This window comes from Phyllobates terribilis, unplaced genomic scaffold (assembly GCF_046119375.1).
Source record: "Phyllobates terribilis strain yellow unplaced genomic scaffold, ASM4611937v1 Scaffold_4__5_contigs__length_816908805, whole genome shotgun sequence".
NCBI lineage: Eukaryota > Metazoa > Chordata > Amphibia > Anura > Dendrobatidae > Phyllobates > Phyllobates terribilis.
Genome location: NW_027362764.1, coordinates 281488678 through 281503059, shown reverse-complemented (window position 1 = coordinate 281503059; position 14382 = coordinate 281488678). Strand labels below are relative to the sequence as shown.

Genomic DNA, 14382 nt, shown 5'->3' with positions numbered 1-14382 from the left:
TGTCCAGCCTCACTCTATGCACTTGTATTGAGTGAGGCCGCGCATGTCTAGTCGGCACGTGACCACATGTATGCAAATGCCGGCACCGGAGAATCCTCACAAGGCCAGAAAATCCCTTCAACTGTGGTGCAAGCAGCAAAGGTTTGGGGACAAATCAAACAACTTCTTGTAGCTCACACCCCTCCTTTGTTCTTTAGTCATAAGCAGCACCATAGACTTAAATAGGTGAGTCTCATCCTAAATCCAGAAGACACTAGTGCATGCTTGAGGACATTTGGTCCATGTAAAAACCGGTGATCTGAATGGTCCTACTGAATAACATTGGTCGGAGTGCTGCCATTTTCTCCACGGACCGCTTGGACGCCATCTTTGGTCAGTGCGCTGTCTGTTGTAAGAATGGCAGCACTCTGACTGGTGTTATACCATAGGACAAAGCAGATCACTCGTCTTCTGCAGAATTCAGATGAGACTCTCCTATTCATGTCTATGGGTGCACAGAAGACATCGGATCCCCTCCGGCTCCTGCATAATGCAGCTGACATTTACAGACACATTACAATTCTTCACAAACTAGATTTTCTCTTGTAAATGTTGCGCAATGCTGCAGTATAAGAACCATTGCCACATGGAACAATACAGGAGAAATATCGTCCTTATTTTCTGGAAGAAACTCGGATGATTTTATTGATATGATCGTCTGAACTTCGCCTACTGGCAGCAAAGGCTGAGGTGAACCTGTGACACGATCCATGCTGCCTAATCCACGGGCAGTAGGAATCAGACCGTGGCTATACCATTGCAGCCGGGTACATTGGTATCCAAAACGCTGCAGCATTCCAGTGAAAGTATAGCTTGAAAAGAAGCTCCCCACTGCGCTCCAGGCGATGCACTGATGTACACACAAGGTAGTATCTGTCAATCACCTGGAACGCAGTGGGGAGAAGCCGGCCGGGGACCACATCTGACTAGTGAGGTCGGCCTGCTCTTCAGCTGTGTTCTCTCTGAAGCTCTGCAGGTGTATTACAGATGGCCATACATGGCTGCTATCATGTATCCAGGCTGTGGTTTGGGCAGCAAGAATCAAATGACAGGTCACCATTACAGGCATAGTCCCCTTTCTGCAAATGTGGATGATGTCACCTGCAGTCCTATGTAACACCTCACACAGCTCATTGATAACTATAAGCACCGATCAGTAGATGTCACCTGCAGTCCTATGTAACACCTCACACAGCACATTGATAACTATAAGCACCGATCAGTAGATGTTACCTGCAGTCCTATGTAACCTCATACAACACACTGATAACTATGAGCACCGATCAGTAGAGGTTACCTGCAGTCCTATGTAACACCACAGACAATACATTGATAACTATAAGCACCGATCAGTAGATGTCGCCTGCAGTCCTATGTAACACCACAGACAATACATTGATAACTATAAGCACCGATCAGTAGATGTCGCCTGCAGTCCTATGTAACACCTCACACAGCACATTGATAACTATAAGCACCGATCAGTAGATGTCACCTGCAGTCCTATGTAACACCTCACACAGCACATTGATAACTATAAGCACCGATCAGTAGATGTTACCTGCAGTCCTATGTAACCTCATACAACACACTGATAACTATGAGCACCGATCAGTAGAGGTTACCTGCAGTCCTATGTAACACCACAGACAATACATTGCTAATGCTCTGTAATGCATGAATACCACCATACTGATACTAAACAAAGCTTGGTATACTAAGTCCAATATTACTGCTATATAAAACCTCATTCAGACGTCAGTGATTTTTCTGGTGCACAAATGTTTTTTTTATCTGATTTTCATCAGTGTGTCAGTTTTCACCATCAGTGTTTTTTTCTTATATATAAAATAAATGCATTACAAAGTATCTCCTATCCATTACAATGTTAATTACGGATTGCACACTCTTGCCATCCATGTGCTCACCGTGATTTCTACAGAATTAGGGCTCATTTCGGCGTCCAATTTTCTCAGGTACGAGACAAATGGACAGATTATTCCAATCAAAGTTTAAGCAGAGTGTACATGGAGAAAAAAAAAGTTTCTCCACCTTCTCCTTTCTGACAGTCCATGAAAATCGGACCACCAAGTGCAGTCTGACTTTCACATACCCATAGACTTGCATTGACAATTTGGATCCAACTCTCAAATCAAAATCAGGCATACCTCTGTGATTTTCTGCAGACTGAAAAATCACTGACATGTGAATGGCCCCATAGACTATCACAGGTATGAGTGCTATCCGTGAAAACCACAGATAGCCCTCGTACACGAATATCAGACATCAGAATTAGGCCTTATTCAGACACCCATATACGTTTTGTAGCCACTTTTTTCACAGATAGAACATGTACCTATTATAATCTATGGTGCTGTTCACATGTCCGTGTTTTTTCGGAGACCGTGTGTCCGTGCAAAATTCACCGAGACGGGTCCGTTTTTTTCTCCAGTATCACAGATGAAAAGTACCAATACAAGTCTATGGGTGCATGAAAAACAAGTACAGCACACGGATGGCAGCAGTATAAGTCTGTATTTACCATTGCAAAGTATAGGAGAAGCTGTGTAATTTATGTATCCATCTGTGAAAAACACTGATGGTACAAAAACGGACACCCAGACCATACACTGATGACACACTGATGGTACAAAAATGGACACAAGGACTGTACACTGATGGCAAACTCGGACACAAGGACCGTACACTGATGGCAAACTCGGACACAAGGACCGTACACTGATGGCAAACTCAGACACAAGGACCGTACACTGATGACAAACTCGGACACAAGGACCGTACACTGATAGCAAACTCGGACACAAGGACTGTACACTGATAGTACAAAAATGGACACAAGGACCGTACACTGATGGCAAACTCGGACACAAGGACCGTACACTGATGGCAAACTCGGACACAAGGACCGTACACTGATGGCAAACTCGGACACAAGGACCGTACGCTGATGGCAAACTCGGACACAAGGACCGTACGCTGATGGCAAACTCGGACACAAGGACCGTACGCTGATGGCAAACTCGGACACAAGGACCGTACGCTGATGGCAAACTCGGACACAAGGACCGTACGCTGATGGCAAACTCGGACACAAGGACCGTACGCTGATGGCAAACTCGGACACAAGGACCGTACGCTGATGGCAAACTCGGACACAAGGACCGTACACTGACGGCAAACTCGGACACAAGGACCGTATGCTGATGGCAAACTCGGACACAAGGACCGTACGCTGATGGCAAACTCGGACACAAGGACCGTACGCTGATGGCAAACTCGGACACAAGGACCGTACGCTGATGGCAAACTCAGACACAAGGACCGTACGCTGATGGCAAACTCAGACACAAGGACCGTACGCTGATGGCAAACTCAGACACAAGGACCGTACGCTGATGGCAAACTCAGACACAAGGACCGTACGCTGATGGTAAACTCAGACACAAGGACCGTACGCTGATGGCAAACTCAGACACAAGGACCGTACACTGATGACAAACTGATCCTAGACACTGCTGACACTGGGATGATTTTTTTTTTGTGTACATATTTAAACACAGACTTGTGAATGAGGCCTAAGAACCGCAATGTCTAGGACAGCCTTGAGTCTCCTGACCTGAATTCAAGAGCCTTAGGCCACATGCACATGTTGAATATTTCGTGAGCTTTTTACCTCCATATTTGTAAGCCAAAACCAGGAGTGGGTGATAAATACAGAAGTGGTGAGGTGTTTCTATTATACTTTTCCCTCTGATTGTTCCTCAGCTGATTTTGGCTTTCAAATACTGATGTAAAATACTGACCACAAACTGATCATGTGCACGTAACCTTATAGGCATGTGTGACGCTGTTGAGTCTTGGTCAGGAGACCCGTGGCCGGTCTGTACTCAGAGTGTGAATGTCAGATATGTGAGGCATTGGCCTTAGGTATGATAGTCACCACATTCCACAAACGTTTAACTTGATCCCAATTCATGCGTGTTTGCAGAATTTGTAGTAGTGACAAAGAATATAGAGTACAAAGGGATAAATCAACGAACAAATGGATAAAACAAGGTTACACAGAAGATTAGGTGAGAAAGATAGGACATGAGGTTGGAACACTGAATATTGAATCAGTAAGTAGTGTGAACAAAGGCCAAAGGAAAGATAAAAATATATATATATTTATAACCACATATGATTATCATGCAAATTTAGTAGGAAAAACCATATACAAATGCTGTGACTTCTTGGAGGGTAAGCCTAAATATAGTCCTATTTTAAAGGATCACCTCAGGTGCATCTAAAGGAGTGTTCCCCAACTACTGTAACTGGTGATGTTTTCAGGATTTCCTTAGTATTTCCCAGGTGATAATTGTATCTCCTACACAGGCAATAATTCCATCACCTGTGTAATAGTAAGGAAATCCTGAAAACATGACCTGTTTGAGGGCCTTGAGGACTGGAGTTGGGGAGCACTGATCTAAAGGAATGGGAAATCTCGGACCAACCAGTTGACGCTGTTGTTAAACCACCTGGTGTGACACATCAGACATTTTTTTGAAAACCATATCATATAAAAAATTGTACACGAGAACCACATGTAGCAAAAACAAATACAAATTTTATTGGTTACAACAATACAAAAAGTCATACATTAAAACTGATAAGTGGGAAACCACAAGATGGCGCCACAATCCCACATAGAATATGTGGCAGGGGGCAAGCATATACCGTATATATGACTATGTTATACACAAAAAACAAACAAATGTTCCCTATGGTAATATGAATTTAAGTAAGTCATATAATATCAAAAACATACCAGGCAAGAAAGGCTTAAACCAGCAGGAACAGAGGACCTCAGAAGAAAACCAAAGAGATGTATGCAAAGAAATACATGACCTCCTGTGGGATGTGCGGCTTCTAAGGACTTCAGCCAGAAACGCGTCAAAGTGAAATGACTACTTTCTTTCAATGCATGGATATCCTTACCTGGTTTTTAACAAAATGGAATAAAATTTAATTTTTTATTGATTCCACGCTACACGGATCTTTTCTTCATTTTTTGTACATTCACCGGAGGTCAACGGAGCAGGATCCGGGCTTTCCGAAGTGGGGGCTGCCTTGCATTTGGTATACACGGTGAGGCTTTTTCTACTTTTTTTCCCCTTTGATTCTAGCCAATATAATTTGTATCTGTTTTTGCTACATGTTGTTATAGTGTACAGTTTTTTTATATGATCTCATATTCTATCGGTACTGAACCTGATGCTTACTCCATGTAGACATCTTAGCACTGTAATACCAACTGTTGTTCTAATATGTGCCGTGACTGCTGATATCCCCTTTTTCATTTTTTTGAAAATGCAATGAAGGTGTACCTATTTGCCTCAGTTATCAAAATTGTACTTCCATTATTAGGAGAAGCAAGGATGAGACACCAAAATTACCCAAAGGGTATGTACGCACGGCATCTTTTAGACACTAGCTCACCCACTAAGTTTTTCTAAGCAAAGCCACTTCAGGAAAACTCCGGCGGTAATATTCACCAGTGGTTCGTCCATTGTTCTAGCAGCACCGCTAGGTGCACATATCCTTAACAGTGTTATACATGTCATAGAATAAATCCTATATACATGTTGGATTTCCCTTGCATTACAGTATATGTTAGACAGACCTCATGCACAGTAAAGATGCAATTAAAAATGGATTCTTTATTAGCACATTTGCAGAAAAATTGTAAAATGATCATAACAGTAAATCATCAATAGCTAAGAAAAAAGATGAGACACAGAAATGGACAAGTTGAATGAGAATCTCAATATAATTATGTTCCTCTGTATGTACTATAGGCTGTAATTAGCTAATGCACTGAAGAGTATAAAGAGAGACCTTGACACTAACATCTATAAACAGAAGACAGAAATTTGATGAGCCTGATTCATCAAAGCTTTTACACCAGTATTCCGACATAATAAAGCTTTGAAAATAATATATTTTGCACAAATTCAGGCTGCGCTAAAACTTTGCGACTTTTAGCATTCTCACGCCATTTTCACCCAGCTCTGACAAAATGAGTAGAGCTGGGGCGGGATGGTGGCATGGCAACTATCACTCATCAAATTCATGATGGTCGGCAGCATTGTGAAGGCACAGATCTTACTCGAGCAGGGACTGGAGTAGAGTTTGTGGCGAGGCGCACGCCAGGTGTATGCCACTCATCCAACATTCCTGATTCTCAAAGTGGTATGCATCTCTTCATGAAACAGGAGCGTCTCCCTCCAGCCAGCACATCTCCTCAGCACCCGTGTTGATGAATCGGGCCCTATTGGTCTGAGCACTGCTTCAGGATTTTCATTGGAATTCTGTTGTTTTGGAGATGCTAATGGAGCCCCAACAGAGCCATTAATCATTATGAGTCTGACAGCGTCACATTGACGAATTCTTTTTCAGTGGTGCATTAAAGTGTAGTCAACCACACTTCCAAAAAAGACATACACTGCTGGAACAGGGCCAGTGTCCAAAGTGGTTCTGTCAGAGATTCCATTGGAATTCTGTGTTTCAGGGATTCTGACAACAACCTAAAATATTTCTTAGTATAGAGCACCACATGTTAGTGAACCTAGCCTATTAGGTGCTGATCACGGAAATGCATAACTGCAACACCACTTATAGACAAATTCATGCATCACTTTTTTTTCTCCTCTACAGAAGTTGACTTTTTTTTATCAGAGTGCTGGACCCATGTTTGGTCTGTCACTCAGTTTTTATTATCCATGTGTCATCCATTTTTTTTAGGATGAAAAAAAAGATAAAGGATTTTCCAAACTTCTCCTATGACCTACAGTACTCTGTGTAAGGGTAGGTTCACACAAGCATATTTTCAGTCCAAAATCTGCATGTGAAAAAAATTGCAGCATGCACTAGCTTCTTCCGTGTGTCGGATTAGACTTACCCATTCCAGTCTGTGAGTGCACAAAAACAAATCAGATGGCATACGCAGCCGCAGTATCAGCATTTCTATGGGTACTTTGCAATTCTTTAACATTGGAAACTGTATTTAGTCTTGTAAATTTTTTAATGACTGCTGCTGTATAAAAACAGATTGCACACAGATGACAAATGAGAAAAAAATGCTCTGAGTTTGCTGTATGAAATTTTTTTTTATACACTTATGTAAACCCAGCATAAGACCACGTTCACATGTTCAGTATTTTACACCAGTATTTGTAAGCCCAAACCAGGAGTGGGTGATAAATATAGAAGTGGTGACGTGTTTCTATTATACTTTTCCTCTGATTGTTCCACTCCTGATTTTGGCTGACAAATACTGATGTAAAATACTGACCAAATACTGACCGTGTGATTGTGGCTTAAAACAGACAGCACTGAATAACAGATGGCATTAGAGTGCTACCTTTTTTTTGTTTGTTTCTTACACAGACCCACTTACTTGAACGTGCAATTTTCGAAACCGGACATGCCTCCTTTTTCCTTCTTTTTGTGGAGCATTGGTCAGGGTTGCCAACCATCCAGAAATTCCTGGCCAGTCCTTAAAAATAGGGCACTTTGTTCCCCTGTCCGTAACAAACATTTAATATGTCCGTGATGTTTTTATGCAGCTGGAGAGACTTGTACCCATTTTTATTACTGTAATTGTCACCCTTTTACAGTTCACAGTGAATGCAGCTTATGTCTTCTTATAGGATTTATGGTCTGTAGATATGTATCACTTATAAGCTTAATGATTTATTTTTGTCATCTCATGTGTCCATAAAAAAGTTGTATGTCTGTGGCAACCCTGCCATTGGTGTGCAAAAAATACCCAGACATGTGAATACACCAACTGAACTAAATGTGTTCGTGTTCTGTATGTGTTATAACAGGATCAGGAAAAAAGTGGTTGCTGGTGCGTACATTTCCTGTAATATTCTCTAAATGTACCAGCCAGTTAAAGGGAACCTGTCACCAGCTAAAATGCTATTAACCTGCAGCCATGGGGTTAGCCTGCAGGTTAATAGAGTTACTGACCTGCCCGGTGCCTGCACGCAGCCGAACGCTGCGGAGAGCAAACTTTATTCCCCTCTCAGTGTTCTGATTTCAGTTACGGGGGTGGACCTGGTGCGGGTTCAGTTATCACTCTGAGTATACAGAGCGGCCGCTGTGACCGCTTCCCCGGCCCTGACTGACACTGGCTCTGCATTGCAGCTGGCTGTCAGTCAGGGCCGGGAGTGCGATTACAGCAGCCGCTCTGTATTCTCAGAGCGATGACTGTGCCGGCGCCGCCCCCGTGACTGAAGCCGAATGCTGCCTGGGAGTATAAAGTTCATTTTCTCCCTGCAGCGTTCGGCTAGTGCAGGCACTGGGCAGTTAGTAACGCTATTAACCTGCAGATTAACCCTATATCTGCAGGTTAATAGTGTTTTTGTTGGTGACAGGTTCCCTTTAATTTGGTAACAGAGAACTGTGCATTTGGGCACATTCAGAGGTCCGTGCAAATCGGTCCGAGATTGGACCGCAGTGTACAGACTGGCTGCGGGCCTCCCGACTTAAGGATAACCATTTCATATATTTCTATGAAGCTGTGACGCTCGGGAGACCTGCGCATTGGCATTGTGTTCCGCTCTCAGACCAATGTGCACAGATGTCTAAATGCGCCCTTTCCCTACTCCATTGAGCCACTCGAGGTGTTGGCAATGACTGTAGCTAATCACTTGCAATGCTCATATCTGGTAAAAAAAAAAAAAAAAAAGGCCCCAAGGTGATGGCTCCCTCTATACTCAATGGGAAATCGGCTGTGAGTAAAGCACAGATTAGGAGCTGTGCACTAGGGCAGCTCTGGCGAGTCAGGATTTTGACTGTTTGGTCAGTGACCAATCAGCCTAGGATTTAATTTGTATGCTTTGTATTTTATTTTGCTGTTGTACAAAACCAATAACACTAGTTGTGGCCAGTTGTACCAAACCTGCCTGGTGTGAACTGTACCTTGGAGTGCCTGAAGTACCCATCTAGCCCCGGAGACGGTAATCCTGTGAGCTAATTCAATAAACCCTGTCAAGCAGGGAACACAGATCATAAAAACTGCATGGAGCCGTTACAGGTAAGAGGAGTGTGTATGGCGCCGGAGATCACGGTATATGTAGACACTGAACGCATACAGCGATCTCCGGCGCCATACTTACCTGACCGGGAGGAGCATTTCCGCAGCGCCTCTCTTCGCCGGAATCGGCGCATGCTCATAGCGCTATCCGGCGCCATTTTACTGAAGACACATTTGCAGTGTGTCTTCAGCAAAATGGTGCCGGACTGCGCGGTATGGGCACGCACGTACTCTGGCGCCGCACTCCTCCCCTGGCCTCCGGCAGAACAGGACACAGCAGCGCTGGAGCACAGGGAAGAAAGGTGAGTGTAAGTGTTTATTTTTTTGTATGTGTGCAGCTTGAAAGGGTTTAGGGGTACAATGCTTACCAGGATAGGGATGAGGGGTGCCATACATACCAGGATTGGGGGATGAGAGGTGCCATGCATACCAGGATGAGGAATGGGGTGCCATGCATACCAGGATGAGGGGTACCACACATACCAAGATTGGGGGGGTGACGGGACCATGCATACCAGGATTGGGGGGGTGAGGGGACCATGCCTACCAGGATTGGGGGGTGAAGGGACCATGCATACCAGGCTTGGGGGATGAAGGGACCATGCATACCAGGCTTGGGGGATGAGGGGTGCCATGCATACCAGGATTGGGGGGTAAGAGGACCATGAATACCAGGATTGGGGGGTAAGGGGATCATGCATACCAGGATTGGGGGGTAAGGGGACCATGCATACCAGGATTGGGGGGTAAGGGGACCATGCATACCAGGATTGGGGATGTGGGGTGCCATGCATACCAGGATTGGAGGGTGAGGGGTGCCATGCCTACCAGTATAGGGATGAGGGGTACCATGCATACCAGGATAGGAATGCGGGGTACCATGCATACCAGGATAGGGATGGGGTACCATGCATACCAGGATAGGGATGCGAGGTACCATGCATACCAGGATAGGAATGTGGGGTATCATGCATACCAGGATAGGAATGTGGGGTATCATGCATACCAGGATAGGAATGTGGGGTATCATGCATACCAGGATAGGAATGTGGGGTATCATGCATACCAGGATGAGGGATGGTGTGCCATGCATACCAGGATGAGGGGTACCACACATACCAAGATTGGTGCGGGGGTGATGGGACCATGCATACCAGGATTAGGGGGGTGAGGGGACCATGCATACCAGGATTGGGGGGGTGAGGGGACCATGCATACCAGGATTGGGGGATGAGGGGTGCCATGCATACCGGGATTGGGGGGTAAGGGGACCATGCATCCCAGGATTGGGGGGTAAGGGGACCATGCATACCAGGATTGGGGATGAGGGGTGCCATGCATACCAGGATTGGGGGATGAGGGGTACCACACATGCCAGGATTGGGGATGAGGGGTGCCATGCATACCAGGATGAGGAATAGGGTGCCATGCATACCAGGATGAGGGGTACCATGCATACCAGGATTGGGGGGTGAGGGGACAATGCATACCAGGATTGGGGGGTGAGGGGACCATGCATACCAGGATTGGGATGGGGTACCAAGCATACCAGGATAGGGATGAGGGGTACCATACATACCAGGATAGGAATGAAGGGTACCATACATACCAGGATAGGAATGAGGGGTACCATGCATACCAGGATAGGAATGAGGGGTACCATACATACCAGGATTGGGGGATGAGAGGTGCCATGCATACCAGGATGAGGAATGGGGTGCCATGCATACCAGGATAGGGATGAGGGGTACCACGTATACCAGGATAAGGATGAGGGGTACTATGCATACCAGGATGAGGGATGGGGTGCCATGCATACCAGGATGAGGAGTACCATACATATCAGGATAGGGTGAGGGGTGCCATGCATACCAGGATGGGGGTGAGGGGTGCCATGCATACCAATAGGGCCGGCGTCAGAACCCGGGCAAGTCCCGGGGCCCTGAGCAGGGGGGGGCCCTCTCGCCGTCGGGCACACCGGCGCGCTATGGGACCCGTGAGTGGAGGAGAGTGGTGTCAGCGCCCCCCCCCCCTCTGCTTGCTCAGGGCCCCAGCAGTCGGCAAAATACTTACCTCTCCCCGTGCCTCCGCAGATCTGCTGTCTTCCTGCTGCTGCGCTCACTGTGACGTCTCAGGTCAGAGGGTGCAGTGACGTCTTTCCCCCGTGCACTCTCCTGAGCCATCACAGGCAGTGCAGAGCAGGAAGACGCCGGCGACGCTGGAGTCCGGACCTGAGCAGCGGCAGCAGGTGAGGAGGAGTGAGGTGAGTATTTGATTTTTTTTTTTTAATGTATGGAGGCATGGGGCATTAAAAAGAGGGGGGGGAGTGACATACTGAATGGGGCATTATAAGAGGGGGTGACATACTACATGGGGCATCAAAAGAGGGTTATATGGGGGGAATGACATCCTGCATGGGGCATTATATGGGGATGGAGTGACATACTGAATGGGGCATTATAAGGGAATGGTTTGTGTGACTTCCTGCTTGGGGCATTATAAGGGAGGGGGGTGTGTGTGACATCCTGCATGGAAAACAAAAACAGTTGGAGCGCCAATGGTGAAGAGCCTGAGGTTTTCGGGGGAAGGTGAGGAGGAGATGTTGTCACCACTCACCTGGTCCTGTTGTGCCAAGGAGCCCCGCACAACAAGGGAAAACGCTTCCAGGTGGGAGTCTGTATGATGACCGCAGCTTAACAGGGACTGCTGTAAAGAGTTTCTTCCTGCTTCAGCGGTCACATGACCGGGAGGGTGTGGCCGAAGTGGGCGTTCCACAATGACATCACGGCAGGTCCTGTAGTAAGCTAGTTGTAAACAGAGCAGCTTCCACCGCTCACCACAGGGGAGATTCTCAATCAAGAAGGAAAGAATTGTGCGGTGTTAGGGAAGCGCTAGAACAACTAGACAGGGAATTAAGGTTATAAAACACAAACCTTTTATTGTTTAATACGCTCTCTAACGCCACAATGCGTTTCGATAGCAAAAGCTATCTTCCTCAAAGGTTTGTGTTTTATAACCTTAATTCCCTGTCTAGTTGTTCTAGCGCTTCCCTAACACCGCACAATTTTTTCCTTCTTGATTGACATCCTGCATGGGGCATTATATGGGGGGGAGTGACATCCTGCATGGGGCATTATAAGGGGGGGTGACATCCTGCATGGGGTATTATAAGGGGGGGTGACATCCTGCATGGGGTATTATAAGGGGGGGTGACATCCTGCATGGGGTATTATAAGGGGGGGTGACATCCTGCATGGGGTATTACAAGGGGGGGTGACATCCTGCATGGTCAAGTCAAGAGGGCAATGAAAAACAAAAAAAGGGCTTTCGGTAAACTTAAACAAGAAGGCAGCGAGGAAGCGCTAATATCTTATAGGGAAAAAAACTAAATCTGTAAGAAACAAATAAGAATAGCAAAAGAGGAGACAGAGAGACTAATTGCCAAGGAAAGTAAAACGAATCCCAAACTGTTCTTTAACTATATAAACAGTAAAAGGATTAAAACTGATGGAGTTGGCCCATTGAAAAATAACCTGGGTAAAATCATAGAGGGCGATGAGGGTAAAGCAAACCTACTCAATAGCTTCTTCTCCACTGTTTTCACAAAAGAAAACAATTTATCGGAGGAAATGCAGAGTGATAAAGTAAACCCTCCGCTAAATATCACACACCTAACCCAGGAGGAAGTTCAGAAACGCCTAAATAATATCAAAATAGACAAGTCACCAGGCCCAGATGGCATACACCCCCGGGTACTAAAAGAATTAAGTAATGTGATAGACAGACCGCTGTATCTTATATTCAAGCACTCTTTATGGACAGGGACTGTCCCACTAGACTGGCGCCAAGCAAATGTGGTACCAATATTCAAAAAGGGGTCTAAAAGTGACCCTGGGAACTATAGACCAGTAAGCTTAACGTCTGTTGTGGGTAAATTGTTTGAAGGATTTCTTAGAGATGCTATTGTAGAATATCTTAATGATAATAACTGTCTAACTCCATATCAACATGGATTCATGAGGGATCGCTCCTGCCAAACAAACCTGATCGCCTTCTACGAGGAGGTGAGCTCACAGCTGGACCGGGGAGAGTCAGTGGATGTTGTATACCTTGACTTCTCCAAAGCATTTGATACCGTGCCACACAAAAGGTTGGTATATAAAATGAGAATGCTTGGTCTGGGGGATAATGTGTGCAAGTGGGTAAATAGCTGGCTGAGTGATAGAAAGCAGAGGGTGGTTATCAATGGAGTAAGCTTAGGGGGTGTCAGGGTTACTAGCGGGGTGCCTCAAGGGTCTGTCTTGGGCCCTATATTATTTAATATATTTATTAATGATCTAGTGGAAGGGTTGCATAGTAAAATAGCAATATTTGCAGATGATACTAAACTTTGTAAAGTAGTTAATACAGATGAGGATAGGGCACTGCTACAGGAGGATTTAGATAAATTGGGGAGTTGGGCCAAAAAATGGCAAATGGGGTTCAATGCCGATAAATGTAAGGTCATGCACATGGGAAAGAAAAACAGCAGTCACCCATACATATTAAATGGGAAACCGTTGGGGAAATCTGACATGGAGAAGGACCTGGGCGTCTTGGTTAATAGCAAATTAAATTGGAGTGCCCAGTGTCAGGCAGCAGCTGCGAAGGCAAATAGAGTCATGGCATGCATCAGAAGAGGAATAGGGGCATATGATGAGAACATTGTTCTTCCTCTGTATAAAGCGCTGGTAAGGCCGCACTTAGAATATTGTGCACAGTTCTGGGCTCCGGTGCTCAGGAAAGACATATTGGAGCTAGAGAGGGTACAAAGGAGGGCGACTAAGGTAATAAAGGGAATGGAGGGACTAGAATACCCAGAGAGGTTGTCAAAATTAGGCCTATTTACGTTGGAAAAGAGAAGGCTTAGGGGAGACCTCATAAACATGTATAAATACATCAGGGGGCAGTACAGAGATCTCTCCCATGACCTGTTTATACCAAGGATGCTGACAAAGACGAGGGGGCACACTATGCGTCTGGAGGAAAGGAGGTTCCTGCACCAGCATAGAAGGGGATTCTTTACGGTCAGAGCCGTGAGACTCTGGAACTCTCTGGAGAGGAAGTGGTGATGTCCAACTCACTTAATGAGTTCAAGAGAGGCCTGGACGCCTTTCTTGAGAACAATAAAATTACATCTTATGCTTAGTGATAGTTAATTAATCCAGGGATTTAACCTACTGCCAGATTGGTGTCGG

The 14382-nt window shown here is 45.5% G+C and overlaps 1 protein-coding gene across 1 annotated transcript in view; it reads right to left on the bottom strand.

The window, feature by feature from the left end:
• Nucleotides 1-11888, bottom strand: part of RP9 (RP9 pre-mRNA splicing factor) — a 43019-nt gene extending 31131 nt beyond the window's left edge. Inside the window, exon 1 of the mRNA XM_073678281.1 lies at nucleotides 11762-11888. The gene's annotated coding sequence lies outside the window, so the exon portion shown is untranslated. The remainder of the gene's footprint in view (nucleotides 1-11761) is intronic.
• Between the last annotated feature and the right edge of the window lie 2494 nt (nucleotides 11889-14382).